This window comes from Piliocolobus tephrosceles, chromosome 2, assembly GCF_002776525.5.
Source record: "Piliocolobus tephrosceles isolate RC106 chromosome 2, ASM277652v3, whole genome shotgun sequence".
Taxonomy (NCBI): Eukaryota; Metazoa; Chordata; class Mammalia; order Primates; family Cercopithecidae; genus Piliocolobus; species Piliocolobus tephrosceles.
In genome coordinates this window covers 10581078-10597287 of record NC_045435.1, presented here as the reverse complement: position 1 = coordinate 10597287, position 16210 = coordinate 10581078, and the positions used below count along the sequence as shown (strand labels likewise).

The window sequence follows — 16210 nt, the reverse complement described above, 5'->3', positions numbered from 1 at the left end:
GCAAGAAAAAAAAACCCCGTCAAAAAGTGGGCAAAGGATATGAACAGACACTTCTCAAAGGAAGACATTTATGCAGTCAACAGACACATGAAAAAATGCTCATCATCACTGGCCATCAGAGAAATGCAAATCAAAACCACAATGAGATGCCATCTCACACCAGTTAGAATGGTGATCATTGAAAAGTCAGGAAACAACAGGTGCTGGAGAGGATGTGGAGAAATAGGAACACTTTTACACTGTTGGTGAGACTGTAAACTAGTTCAACTATTCTGGAAGACAGTGTGGCGATTCTTCAAGGATCTAGAACTAGAAATGCCATTTGACCCAGCCATCTCATTACTGGGTATATACCCAAAGGATCATAAATCATGCTGCTATAAAGACACATGCAAATGTATGTTTATTGCGGCACTATTCACAATAGCAAAGACTTGGAACCAACCCAAGTGTCCATCAATGACAGACTGGATTAAGAAAATGTGGCACATATGCACCATAGAATGCTATGCAGCCATTAAAAAGGATGAGTTCATGTCCCTTGTAGGGACATGGATGCAGCTGTCCTTTGTAGGGATATGGATCATTCTCAGCAAACTATTGCAAAAACAGGAAACCAAACACTGCATGTTCTCCCTCATAGGTGGGAATTGAACAGTGAGAACACTTGGACACAGGAAGGGGAACATCACATACCAGGGCCTGTTGTGGGGTGGGGGAGGGGGGTAGGGATAGCATTAGGAGATATACCTAATGTAAATGACGAGTTAGTGGGTGCAGCACACCAACATGGCACATGTATACATATGTAACAAACCTGCACGTTATGCACATGTGCCCTAGAACTTAAAGTATAATAAAAAAATTAAAAAATAAATAAAAAAAAATTTTTAGAACTCATGAAGTTTTCTTGGTGGTTGCTTTTTTTCTCTTCAAGAAAAGTCATAAATATTTTCTGCTCATGTATTCCAGTGTCTCATGGGATGAGATAAAGTTTGAAACCTTTCACCCTGTTCCCTGAATTTCTTAACAAGTCTTTCATAATTTTTAATTATTTTGTTTCTTGTAGGTAAACCAGGATAAATTATCAGTAACATATGTCAATGTATATTCCAGTTTATTAATCACTTTTTATCTAGTCTAGTGTTTAGCCTGGGCTGATTCCAACTTGTATATATGTGTGTGTTCGTATGTATGTGTGTTTGTAAGTCATGTGCCACAAAACCACATGTATGTGATGGTGGTCCTATAAGATTATAATCAAGCTGAAAAATTCCTCTTGCCTGTGATGTTGTAGCTATCATAACGTCATAGCACAATGCATCACTCCTGTATTTGTGAGGATGCTGCTGTAAACAAATGTACTGCGCTGCTAGTCATGTAAAAGTACAGCACATATTATGTACAGTACGTAATACTTGAACATTATAAATGACTGTGTTACTGGTTTATTTTTCATCATTATTTTTCATCAGTATTTCTACTTATAAAAAAGTTTACTGTAAAACAGTGTATCATGTTATGTGGGCAGATGCCTTGCATCTCGTGTTTATTGTGTCTCTTGATTACATCATTTTCTCTTGTATCGATTTAATTTTGTGTTGTTTTTTCATTATGACCCCTAACCATACAAAATCCAAAGATAATATTCTCAGTAAGAGGACATGTGAAATGACCAACCTGGAAACAAAATCGAAAGTGATTAAGGATGGTTTAGGTGAGAAATTAATGATGATTATTGCCCACCAGTCAGGCCTGTCTCATTCCACCATAGCTATGATCTTGAATGACAAGAACAAAGTGATAGGAATTGTTTTTTTTTATACTTTGTGTTCTAGGGTGCATGTGCACAACGTGTATCTTTGTTACGTATGTATACATGTGCCATGTTGGTGTGCTGCACCCATTAACTCATCATTTAAGTTAGGTATATCTCCTAATGCTATCCCTCCCCTCTCCCCCCATCCTACAACAGGCCCTGGTGTGTGATGTTTCCCTTCCTGTGTCCAAGTGATCTCATTGTTCAATTCCCACCTATGAGTGAGGACATGTGGTGTTTGGTTTTTGTTAAAGTATCTGCTCATTGAAAGCAACAAACCTAACAAAAATTGGAGAAGGGCCTGTATCAGATATGGAGAAACTTGCAGTGATCTAGCATGAAGACCAGACACAGAAGTCTAGCCTTCTCAGCACCATAACAGTTATGACTAAAGCAAGAAGGCTGTTTGCTATGTTGAAAGCAAAGGCTTGACCCGTCTATGATGCTAAATTTACTGCTAGCTTTGGGTTGTTTAAATGATTCAAGAATTGTTATTCAGTCTGTGAATGCTGATGTGAAGACAGCTGAAGAATTTTTAGAAACTCTAGATAAAGCAGATTGTGGAGGAAAATTACTTGTCATAGAAAATCTCAAATATGGATGAAACCTCTCTATTCTGGAAATAGATGCCTGGAAGGACTTTCATCCAAAATGAGGTCAAGTCGATGCTAAATTTCAAGACTTCTAAAGACAGAACAACAGTCTTGCTTATGGGCAGTGTTATAGGCTACAAATTGAATTCATTTGTGATCTGGCACAGAAAACACCTCAGGGTCTTCAAGTGTGTCAGTAAGAACACACTGCCAGAGTGTTACAGGAACAATAAGAAGTCATGGATGACCCATCTTCTCTTTCAAGATGCCCTTCTGAGTTGCTGCTATGCCAGCGCAATGGAGAGGTACTGTTTGAAGAATAACATACTTTTAAATTTTGTGCTTATTATTGATAATGCTCCAGCATATCCTCCTCTTATTGGTGGTCTTCATTTCAATAACAAAATCAAGTGTCTCTCTCCAAACAACTTTTTGATCCAACCAATGGATCATGGATTGTAGCAGCTTTTAAGGCCTGCAATTTGAGGAGAATCTTTGTCCGTGCTATTGCTACAACCATGTATGAATGGCATAGGGACGAAGACACTCAAGAGTGTGTCCATGATTTCAAGAGACATACTGAGAATGTAGATGATGCAAAAATCAACAAGGTTGTAGTTGAGATGGCAAACAACTTTAATGTGGACGTGGATGAGGATGACACTGAGGACCTCTTATAGGTGGTTCCTGAGAAATTGCTTAAGGATGAGCGGAATAGGAATGCATAGATGAATAAGAAACAAAAGTAAAGGAAAGTGCAGAAAAATAAAAAGAAGAACCCCCAGAAAATTCACAAGTGTTTAGTAGAAGCTTTTGCAAACCTCAACAAGCTTCCTAAAAATTTGAAAACATGGACCCCAACACCAAAAGATTTTCATTAATAGAGAAGAATGTTCATGGTGTCTTATCTACCTACAAGCAAATCTATGATGAATAGAAGAAACAAACCAAGTAAACCACCATGGAAAATTTCTGAAAATTGTGACACCTTCTCTGGAAGAGCCTCAGGCAGGTTCTTCAGAAAGTATTCCAGAAGGCATTGGTATGAAATATATGAAATGTCAACTCCATGCCTGCTTTTGCCCTCAAAGACCTTTCAGTGTAACAGGATAAGGAGGTGGAAGACAGTGATATTGATGATCCTGAATCTGTGCAGACCTAAGCTAATCTTGTGTTTTTTCCTAGTTCTTCACAAAAAATTAAAAAGTAAAAGAAAAATAAAGGTTTTAGAATAAAGATGTAAAGAAAGAAGTATTTTTGAACAGCTGTACCATGTTTGTGTTTTTAAGTAGTATTTTTATAAAAGAGCCAACAGTTTAAAAATTAAAAGTTTGTAAATTAAAAACATTACAGTGAGCTAAAGTTAATTTATTATTGAAGGAAGAAAAAAATTAAAATAAATTTAGTGTAGCCTAAGTGTACAAAGTTATAAAGTCTACAGTACCTTACAGGAATATCCTAGGCCTTCACATTCACTCACCACTCAGTCACTGATTCACTCAGAGCAACTTCCAGCTATGCAAGCTGCCTTCATGGTAAGTGACCTATACAGGTGTCCCATTTTTTATCTTTTCTACTGTTTTTTTTGTTGTTGTTGTTGTACAATTTCTCTGTTTAGGTACAAAAATATTTACCATGTGTTACAATAGCCTAAAGTATTAAAGCTTCTACTGTTTGCCTGTAATCCTGGGCATCCCTTGGTTTATCTCTACTTCGATCTGCCATCTCTACGTGTCCATCTTTCCTCTGTGTATATCTGTGTCTTCACACAGCCTTCTTTTAGGGACACCAATCATTGAATTTGAGGAGTCACCTAATTCATTATGATCTTATCTTACAGTAAGACCGTGTACCTATTTGTAACCTAGATGCAATAAGCTGTACCATGTAACGTATGTGTGAAGTAGGCTTTACCATCCAGGTTTGTGTAAGTATACTCTATGATGTTTGCATAATGATGAAATCACCTTTCAATGAACGTATCCCCGTTGTTAAGCAATGCATGACAGTATATATACATTTCTATTATTTTTTGCTATCCTCTCCTTTTTGCCTCATTTCACTCTGTTCCTCTACCTTTATTTTTATTCTTTTTATAAATGAGGTTTTCCTTTCATTTATATCATTAACATCTTAAATACACTTGTGAATCCTTTTAGACTACATAGGAATGTTATTTTCATTTATGCTTACTTTCTGTTTCTGATGTTGGTTTTATCTGCTTACTTCCCTCACCTGGATTTCTTCAGCCTGTTTGATTCCTTATTGCCAAAGTTTGCAGACTGCACAGCACCCTTCTTTGTTTGCTTGTTTTTTAGCTTCATTTTTTCTGTTAAAGTGGGCAGTGAAATGGTGTAAAAAGTCTGGATTCAAGCAGTAAGCCTGGTCCCTGTCTTTAGTCTCACATTAATGATTTTTAGTTCTTTGCCCTGCTGTAAGAGTTAAAACTACCAGCTAAAAGTCTCAGCAAGCCTGTGGCATCAGGTCTCCATCACATTGCATTGGTGTTGCTTTTCTTCTAAGGAGTTCTTTTGTTGTTTTTATCCTGGCTAGGTAATTTTGATTTTTGAGTTCTACTAGTTTTTATCATTTTCCTATCTTGGGAAAGAGGGGCCATCAAAGCAAGGAATTACGACATCACCTTAATGGGAAATTCAACATAACAAAAAGCAAGACTCTTCACTTACCTGTTGGATAGAGAGCCTTTTATATGCCTGTTACATTTTGCAATTTTTTCATTTATCCATTCAAGTTGAATAGTGTAAGCCATCTGTTTAAATTTTTAGAAACTTCTGCCCTTAGTCCTTAAAAAAGTTACCACAAAATTAAAATAGCTATTTTCCTAAACATTATTATAGTATTTCAGGAAAAATTGTTATGAAAATATAGTTTAGCATTATTGTAATAAAAATAGTATGATCTTTAGAAATATATTTTATTGTAATTTCCTGTTAAGGACTCTATAAATGCTAATGCATCTTTTAACAAAGTGTTTTTACAAACCTCAATTGGAATTTCATTCTAATTATCTTTTCATTTTATGTGTTTTATAGCTCTCTTAGGGGTAGACACATACTCACATATATATCTATATATCTGTGTATATGTATACACATACACACACATACTGTTTATCAAGGTTCCTTATGCTATATAGTGATCTTGCCATGTGTCTATTAGCAAACCAAATTTCTTCTTATGACAAGTATAACCTATTTGCTTATTTATTTGCAAGGAGATCTTGGTAGGTGCTAGCACCTGACCATACTGGATAAAGTCAGGAAGCAAGCTATACTTTTCTTCTGGCTTTTCAGGTTTACATTTAGGAAGAAGAGAGGATATTATTGAATCATAAATGTATCTTTCTGTATTCTCATTCCTAGGCTGAGTCGTCTGTTCAGAGACTCACTCTCTGTTTAGAAATGCAGTCTGCATCAAAATGTCCTCAAAATATGCTCTTTTGCAGCCTCTTCCTTCTGTATAAAACTAAATGTGTCATTTGTCCTGGAGCAGATGTTAACAAGTATAAACAGAAAGTCAAATGCAGCTACATATATAGAGAGAACAGCAAAATAAAGAGGGAGAGGTGCTAACTAAAATTAAAGGGCAATTTAGTGACTTTCTTTATGTAAAAATTTTTTTTCTAGATGCATTGCAGAATTCATAAATATCTGTGAGAATGTTGATTGACAATGTGAATGATGTAACAGACATTTTCAGCACATCTTGGCCTATCAGGATGTATGAATTTGGCAATTTCTTCCTTTGATTATGGAAAGTGTAAGGGAATGAAGTAGTCCTCATTGGTGAACTGACTAACGCTGCTGTTTAGTGCCAGAGAGTTATCAAGGCAAAATATTTTATCCCTTATTGCATAATTTTAAATCTTAAAACAAAAGATTTTAAAACCTAAGAATGAAACAAGAAAATATTGATTTTATAGTATTTGCTTTGGTTTTAAGAAATCAATGTTGTTGCAGTTGTCTCTTTTGTTACAAATATTACTGAACAAGGAAAACACCTATTAAAACCATGATGCATAGTTGAAAGTTAACCCTTAACTGAGACAATGTCTAGAAATGAAGGGCAGCGTTTGCATATGTTGTCTCATTATCCAAACTATTTGAAAAATATTAAAGCAGTGAACTCTGCCTATATTACTTTCTAGTATTTGTAGTGTGACTTAAATATTGTTTTGAGGAACCATGCTACGGATCAGAAATAGATTTTCATTGAAATGGGGAAAACATAGCGAATAGAAGAAATATGTCTTAGCATAAACAATGGAGGAGGATAGTTTTACGACCTCAGCACTACCTTCCTGCCCTCATTCCTTCATTCCAGCTACCGCTTGTCTGATCTGGGAGTCAGAGTTATCATTCAAAATTGTAAAAGATTCTTTTATTCTCGGTGCTTACCCATTAATAAATTACTTAAATAATATGTATGATTAATACATCTTTATGTATATATGCAAGAAATGTAATTTGTAGATAATTTGAGTAACCCATTATGACTAGTTAAAAGTATAACCCAATGAGGAATTATTATATATCATATGTATTTTGTTATGTATTAGTATCCTAGGGCTGTTGTGACAAATAATCACAGACTGATTAGCTTAAAATAACAGGAATTTATTGCTTCACACTTCTAGAGGCCGGGAGTCTGAAACGAAGGTATTGGCAAGACGAAGCTCCCTTTGAATGTTTGGGAAAGAATTTTTTCTTGCCCCTTTGAAGCTTCTAATGTTTGCCTGTAATCCTTGGCCTCCCTTGGTTTATAGGTGCATCACTCTACATTCTGTCCATGTTTACATGTCCATCTTCCCCCTGTGTGTATCTGTGTCTTCACACAGCCTTCTTATAAGGACATCAGTCATTGGACTTGGGGAGTACCCTAATTCATTATTATCTTAATTACATGTGCAAACACTTTGTTTCAAAATAAGGTGATATATTTTTACCAGTTTTAGGGGGAACATGAAGTTTTGGGAAACACTACTGCAGGTCAGCATATTAATTTTTATAATCATATAAAATTTCTACTTATGATTTATAACAGAGCCATGTGACAATCAAATATGTAGACTAATTCAATATGAAGTCATTAATTTTGATCAGTGTGTGTCTCTTTCTTCAAGGTTAACACCTGACATCTGAATAAACTCATTCTCTTCAAGAAGTATTTGGAAACTTAGGAGAGTTAACACATAGCATTAGTAAAGAATATGTAATAATTGTATATTGGTAAAACAATTAACTGTTTTGTCTTCTGTTTTTAGTATTTCATTTTAAGCAGTAGTCCTGTTGCATGGCGGGTGCTGTCTTTAGTGAAATCTGAGGACATGCTATTAAATGTAATAGAGAGAAGAATAAAAACACAGGGATATTGGAAATCTGTACACTTTTTTTTTTTCCAACTGCAGGAAATAATCTTAATTCACACTTTAGATGGGACCTCTAACAGCCCTTATATAGGTCTTGGAAAGTTTGTGAAGTGATGAAAACATGTAATGATTTTCTATGAATTTCTGGTGATTTTACAGAAACTCCCTACTGGGAGGCTTTGATTTATTCTATACTATGAATCATGGGAAAGTAAAATATTATCCAGGCTGTTTCCTTTTAAGGTTGAAATGGGAATTATTAGTAATTACCCTGGGACAATAGATGTAAAGTGGACACTTGAGCCTACTAGCTATTTATAAACCTACTGATCTTTTTATTGCTAATTTGAATAATTGTTTCTCTCACATGCTTCATCACAGAATAAAGTAATGATCAGATATGACTTCTTTTAGTCATGGTTAATGTTTCATAGCTATTTAACTAATGAGAAGAAAGGTACTAGTGCAGTGGGATGACTATGCAAAATGGTGTTATCTGTTTTGTGAAATCCCACAGAGGGAAGAAACTACATATGTAATTTGAAAGAAAATGTAAAAGCTACTGTCTTTAATTTAAAATTCACATATAATGAATTAAACATTATTCTTGCATATATATCTTTTTTCCCAATTGCATGGATTACTGAAAATAAAATTAAGTGGTACTGAAAATCATCAGAATATCGTTGAAAATACTCTGACACCCATGGATAGAGAGGGCCAACTCTAAAGGAAATACTAAAGGAAACAGAGGGAGCTTTTGAGGAACAGAAAATATGGCTGTGACAGCAAGCATGGAAAGAGATGTTTGATTTTGGAAATCCCTTATTATCTACAGAATGTTACTGAATAAGAAGATTTACAGGCAGTGTTTTTGCCACAGAAATAGATTCTGGCATGTGCCAATGCGATTAAGCACCCTATTCATCTCTGTCAGTCATGGCCCTTCAAAGACTGATTTCAAAGAATTGCTTGTTATGAGGAGGAGGACAGGAGGAAACATTTGAAAGAACAAATGATTAATGGCATCGTTACTGAGTCTTGTAGTTATTATGCAAAATCTGCAGTGTTTTGTATGAAAAATGGAAACAATTGGAATATCCATGGATTTCCTCATTCTGAATCTTTGACCTAAAATATATTAATCTAACAAGCCACATATTGAAACTAAACTTGATTTCATGGCTAGATAGGAAGTGGTGATCAGTGTTGGTTCTAGCTACACATTTTCCTGGGAATAGAAAAGAGCTAATATCATTTCTGTTACATAAATTATGACATTTCATCTTTGGGGGCAATCTGTTAATAGAGAGTAAAACTCATGGAGAATGGGGCCTTCAGTAATTATACAGTAGTTTTTTATCAATTTATGAGACTCTCATTAACCAAGAGATTTTGAAGCTCTGTGCCATGGGTACCTTAAATTAACATGGATAAATGAAAAACAATATATTTTGGACTATATGTATAAAATAACCTTATTTTTGTAACAACCGTATCTACAAAATGTTTGGGACTATACATGTGTGTATAATATACATACAATCATATAAATACATTTTGTCAATGCCTTCCAACTGGTTATACTGTGGTAATCTATGACTTATTGGATTCAGGATTGGATTGAGAAAAGACTGGAAAATCTGGGGAAAGATTTTTTTTTTTTTTTAGTTGATATTCTTTAGAAAATGTTTGAACTTTCAGAAATGGACAGAATTATTAAAATCTTACTTGTCATAACAGATAGGATGAAAAATAAAATTACATAATGTATAACATTCAAAATGAAGGAACAGCAGTCTTCTTTGTTGCCAAAAGGCTGAGAATGGTGTGTTGGTCGTTAGGTAAAAAAAGGAAAGAGGGATGTGTAACAAAATTACTGTTGCCACGGAGAACAAAGAGGATCCCAGCTTCATTTTCTGTGTAAGACCCTGCAAGTATATTTATGTTTCCTAAGATTTTTCAGGTTGCCACTACTCTTCTTCAATCAAGTCACAGAAATGATGTTATTATCAACTATTTGGATATGATTGTTGTTATGCATTAAGGTGACAATTCTGTCAAACATCTATTAAATATGTGAGATATATAGTACCAATAGAAAGGTTAAATATTTTCCTGAAAGTACTTTTTAACTATTGTGCTTACAAATAAATCACAGGAACTTAAAGATATAATTCTGGCTTACTGCAGAGGATGGGGGTAATTATGCCAATTTCACAAAACTTATTACTAATGTGCAGTGTCAGCCTATTATGTTGCTAATAAGAAAGATAACGGAAAGGTGAGACAAGGCCATGGAAAGGACGAGGATGATGGATACTGCTTGGCATTATTTCACATCTTATGAAATTGCTGTATTATGAAGAGCAGGTACACTTGTTAAAAAGAGCAGATATTTGGCAGAAAATTAATTTTAAAGCAATGTATCATCAGTCTTATCTAGTCAGGACAACAGAAACATCCTAGTTAATTCAAAGAGAAGGTATTTAAAACATGAATTTTTTTCCAAAGTATTAGAATGATACAGGAGTAAAAGGGGGAGAGAATACATATAATTATCACTTACCGCTGGAAACTACTATTACTTCCTTGGCTGGAGGGGCAAAAGGGAAAACAGTGACCCAGAGCCCCATTATGGCATGCTGCTGTGGCCACTTCTGGTCTTCAAATTACTGACTTACCATTTTTCAGTAACCCTTGAGTCACACACCTCCTGATGCTGCAGAAACCTTGGAACCCATAGGCTGACTGAACTTCCTGGGCTCATCTAGGCTATTGATGGAACCCACATTTCAGTTGTTACTACTGCATTGCCTATTGTTGGAGCCGGAGCCAGTAAGCACTGTGCTGCCAAGTCTGCTGAACTAGCTCCGTTTCTGTTGCCAGAGCCGGAAGCAGAAGAGGGGAAAAATGCCTTTTCTCCTCTTCCTTTTAATTTCCTACCAGGATCTCTGATTGACAAGATCTACTGGAGGTCATACAGCATTGGATTCTTCAGAATTCCAGCTACAAATTGTATTTTGTTCAACAAGCATATATTGAGTATTTACAGTATGCCGGATATATTTTTAAGCATTGAAGACTCCAAAGTGAATAGACAATACAAAAGTCTACCTCTGTGGTGCTCACACTTTAGCAGAGTGAGCAAGAAAATAATTACGTATATGAACTACTATAATGTAATATGTCGATAAGGACTAAGAAGAAACAAATAAATAAAATACTGATATAGAAGTTACAGACTTATGTTGAAGTGGTGCCAGAGTTGAGGGAGTCTACGTGATAAAGTAATATTTGAGCAAACTTCTAAAGAAAATGGATTCTTAGCCATCTGGGTATCTGCAGAAGAGTGTTCTCAGGAGAGGTGTAACCTAGTACAAAGCCCTTCAAGCTCGGATGAATGGCAAGTACGCAACCAAAACATGGAAGCCAGAATGGCTGGTGCAGAGAGGCACAGGCAAGAGTTGTAGGAGTTGAGGAGAAAGAGGTGTCATTGTCCTTGCCCTGCTCTGGGAAGTAATTTGAATTCTTATGTGCGATTTTGTCTACAGATCAGGGTTCATATGTTATATTTTCTTGGAAAATCACCCTTAAAATGTGTAATTTTTATGTTAAACAAAATGAGGAGTGGGATAGTTGATATTAGTTTAAATGTCAGAAGACTATTTGTATTTTTATGGGACAGTTGAGTTTTTGTTACTTATAAACTTTAAAAATGCTCATTAAGAGGTTTTTACCCCAAATTGTCATCATAGCTTCATAGTACTTTAATAATTTTTTAAAACAATTTTAGAGAAATAGTTTAGAAAACTCTTTGCAATAAACGTTTTTGTTGAAGTTCATTTTGTTGAAAATTCTCAAGGAGACTGCATTAATAACAATGAATTCTTTTGATTTAGGTAGTCTATGGACTTCTCTTTGAAAAATATTGTTCAAAATGTACAGCAGATATGTATAGATACTTGTCACAATTTTAACAATGGTAATATTTCTAAATTTGATGTACAGGATGATGATATGCATGAGCTTCTGGTAAATAAGAAAATTGGCTATCAAATAAATTAAAACTATATTTCACCTGTCAAATTAAAATTGTAAATGGACGACTCTGATAAAGGACCTTGAAGCTAGTACCCTTGTTTATGCTGATACCCATTGTATGTACTGAAAAGCAAATACATTCCTGAAACCATAAAACCAACAATGGTAGCCATGTGTTCTTTTCTAGTATTAACTATTTATGAGACTTTTGCCAAAGGAATGCGAAAGCAGTACATGTTACGTGTGCTTTAAAATGTTAATTGCCTAGTTATTTAAAATTTCTAAGAGAACAAAGAAAAATGACTTTAGAATTCAAAGTGCATTCTTCAGTGGATATACTTCTGCTACTGCAAATAGAATTTCATCAAATTATAGATATTTTGTGATGACTTCGTTCTATTAAAAACCAAGTTCTTAAGTTCTTTCTTCTCTATAAAAAAGGTCTGAAATTATAGATTTTGTTTTAAAATTCTTTTTAATACAATATAAAATGTTACTTTTTTATTCTTTTCTTATAATTTTAATATTCAGAATTATTAGTCTTATTATGGAATTTTTCACTCCATGGCACTTGGCTTAATCATCTGGCACCCTGAATTCCTCTGAATTCCTCTTATTATAGATTTTTAAAAATCATGTGGAATATTATGTGTTTATGCAAAGACAATAGATATGAAATTAAGCTAAAATTATAAATCTTATCTAGACCAAATTAAGTATCTCACAATTCTATAACACTGGATTCTAGAATAATAAATGTTTCTGAACTGAAATATCTCGTGTTTTGTCACTTGTGGAAAAGCTTGTAACTTGAAAAAGATTGAAACTTATGGAGACTATTAATTATTCTCATTAGGAATTTTTAAAAACTATTTTAGGAATCACCAAGAGTGACAATATCTGCAGGTATAAGAGAAATTGGTGGTAATATACCATTTGTAGATATTTTAACTATAGTAAACTTGTTGGCTATAAGAATAATGAATTTTATCATAGATTACCTACACTTTGCAGAATCTCATAATTTAAGATTTTTAAATGGAAATAACATTGTAAGTACATACATAAACAATGCGGGTATATGTATGTGCATGTGCTCCTGTGTACTCATGTATATGGATTTGTATGTCAAATCTCAAAACTATGGCAACAACTTTTTCTCCAAAAATTATGTTAAACCTATTAAATCTGAATGTAAGTCTGCTGAGTACAGATAATATTGAGAAATCAGTGAGAAACCTAGTAAATTACTAAATATGTTATTTTGCTTTTCCTGTTTTAAAAAACTGAATTACCCATATTTTTTTATCAATAAATTGCTAAGCAGATTGCAAGAGAGAGAAGTAGGAGACAAGGTAACTTCCATTCCCCCTACTTTCTCTCTCTCTCTCTTCTCTCTCTCTCTCTCTTTGTTTTTACTTTTCTTTCTGCAGATCCTGCAGTCTCAGATTTCCACTCTGTTCTGAGACCAACACTGTATGTGAAGTGGGTCAAGTGTCAGCCATCTTGGGTAAGTTCACCTGAGTTCAGGCTTTTGTCTTCCCTGGTTCTCAGCTTCTTTGCTCTTGGAACCCTATTCTTCATGCTCTAACACCTACTCTGCAATGCGTCAAGATCCTCTTGTGTCACTTATTTACCAGTTGAGCATCTTGAACACTCTTCCAACAAGTGAACTCATCGTGTTACAGATACGGCAGATTCAGACATCCTGACATGTCATGTACCCATGTACTCTGTTGTATATTATTTAGAATATCTTTGTATCTCTGCACCTTTGTCCACAATTTTCAACCACATCATTTGTTCTTTGTCATATTTTTCTTTGTTGCTCATTGTGGTCATTGGAACTACATAGCAGCAGCAGAATCCCATAGTAGGTGGCTTAGAACAGCCATTGGGTTAAGAGGTAGAGTTTTTAAGATCACTTTTTCTCTAGAAAGTTAAGCCTAGAGTTTGGGACAGTAGTGCAGAATTTGGTCACTAGAGGTATAGGAGAAACCAGACCAAGGGTAGAGGGGAAGGATGAAGAGAGGACACAGGTTTCTGTAAGGATATGATTATTGGGTTTAGGTTTGCAAAACACTGATTTCCAGATACATGATATCTGGAATTTCAGTGGGAGTGGAGAATAATGGAGAAGGGAATTGGGTTCTAAGGAGATATTAATGGACAAAAGTAGAGGCCCTAAATTGACATTTATAAAAGAGGGCTTCAACCACTTGTCCTACTCTCCTGATAAACTATTATGGAACATCATAATGAAAGGATCTGCAGAAATTAAAAAAACATAAACAATGGGCATGTCTTTGGTTTCTATTATATCACTTTTTAAGATGTGTTTAGCACTTTCTTGAAGATTTTACTTAAACACAAGTAAATCATTTCCTTCAAGAGTAGTCATTTATTTATTAATATTTGTGTATTTATTATGTTCAAGGGGCTGTTAAAGGTGTCATTTATTATATACCCCACTGAAAAGAATGTTCATTTTTATTTCTTTTGACTATTCTGGTTATCTGTTCATTATGATTATAGAAAACTTGAAAACTAGGATTTCTTCTGGTGTCTTGCAGCTATTTCTAGACTTTTTCATATTGATGATTACAAGGAAAAAACTTCATTTTGATATTTCTCTCCTGTTATTATTTTATAATTGCCTTAGTGTTATTATTTGCATTGATACTGCATCTTTTCTATGCGTCTTATGTTTGCATTGGTACTTTTAACTTCAAATATTTTTAATATTTAGTAAAATATGTCAATTTTTAGAAAACATATAGGTGTATTTCATGTTTTTAAGTCAACCTTTAGTACTTAGTTATTATTTTATTATGGACTTTAAGCTATTTAGTAGCATCTCCCCAAACTCATAAATAAATGAAATACACTTAATGAGAAAAAAGACAAGATTCACTTTTCAAAGTTTCTGTTCTTTTTAAATTTGCCATGTCAGTTGCATAAATCTTCTCTTTTTTTCTTGACTAAACTCTACATTTATAATCCTATTCAAATGGTAAATAAATAAATATAAATATAATATAACCCCTTTGTAATGCTGTAAATGTGGTCTGAATTTCAGTAGCCACCATAGAGAGTCCTGTCATGTTGAAGTGAATAAAATAACTGGGGTGAACATTCTGAGTAAGTCAGGAACTAATTGCCAATCAATAGTGAAACAACAAGTATGTCATCATGAAATTTATACCCTAGCAGGAGATATTGAAAATAAAATAGGAGATTTCAATATTGTGAGATAAATGCAGTGCTGTGAAAAATACTGAGACTGTGAAATAATAAAGGAGGTGCCTATCTCAAATACAGAGTTTAAGAAAGCTTTCTTAGGAGAATTAGCATCTAGTTGGGGACCTAAAGGAAAGGTAGGATTTAGGCAAAAAGTGGAAAGGCACAGATGTTTTATTTTATTTTTGTTTTGAAAAAGGGGTTCACTCTGTTGTCTAGGCTGGAGTAGAGTGTCACAACCATAGATCATCCTAATCTTGAACTTCTGGGTTTAAGCAGTCTTCTTGCCTCAGCCTTCCAAGTAGCTAGGACTACAGGTGTGTGCCACCATGCCCAGCTAATTTTTTTTTTTTTTAATTTATAGTGATGAGGTCTCACTATGTTGCACAGGCTGGTTTTCAACTTCTGAACTCAAGTTATCTTCCTGCCTTGGCCTTCCAAAATGTTGGGATTCCAGGCATGAGCCACTACCTGACCTTCTGTAGACATATTCACAAGTCCATAAGCAAGAGAGAGAACATAATAACTTAAAAAATTGAAATATTGTTTAATATGCTAGTGGCATGGTTTTTGAGGGAGAAGTAGTGTAAGATAGAATTAAAAGAGTCTCCATTAAGGAATGTGGATTTTAAGTCAGGGTGTGGTGACTCATACCTGTAATCACAGTACTTTGGGAGGCCAAGGCAAGAGGATCACTTGAGGCCAGGAGTTCAAGACCAGGCTGGGCAACATAGTGAGACCCCATCTCCCCCTCCCCACACACACACACACACACTTAGAGCCATGGTGACACATGCCTGTAGTCCTAACTAGCTACTCAAGAGGCTAACGTGGGTGGATTGCTTGAGCTTGGGAGGTCAAGGATGCAGCGAACTATAATTGTGCCACTGTACTCCAGCTTGGGTGACAGAATGAAACCTTGTCTCAAAAATAAATAAATAAATAATGTGGATTTAATTCTAAGAGAATGACATAATCCAATCACATTTAAGAAAGATCTCTGTGGCTGCAAATGCTGCTTCATCTTACTTTGTGTGATTTATTTTTTCATAGAGAAACTCTAATTTTCTAAACCTGGTCATATCCCCCTTATATAGATTTCCTAGCACTTTGACTCAACCTTCG

The 16210-nt window shown here is 34.7% G+C and overlaps 1 protein-coding gene across 2 annotated transcripts in view; it reads left to right on the top strand.

Annotated features, from left to right (window-relative positions):
• EPHA6 (EPH receptor A6) overlaps window positions 1-16210 on the top strand; it is a 941742-nt gene that overhangs the window by 82459 nt on the left and 843073 nt on the right. The window lies entirely within an intron of this gene.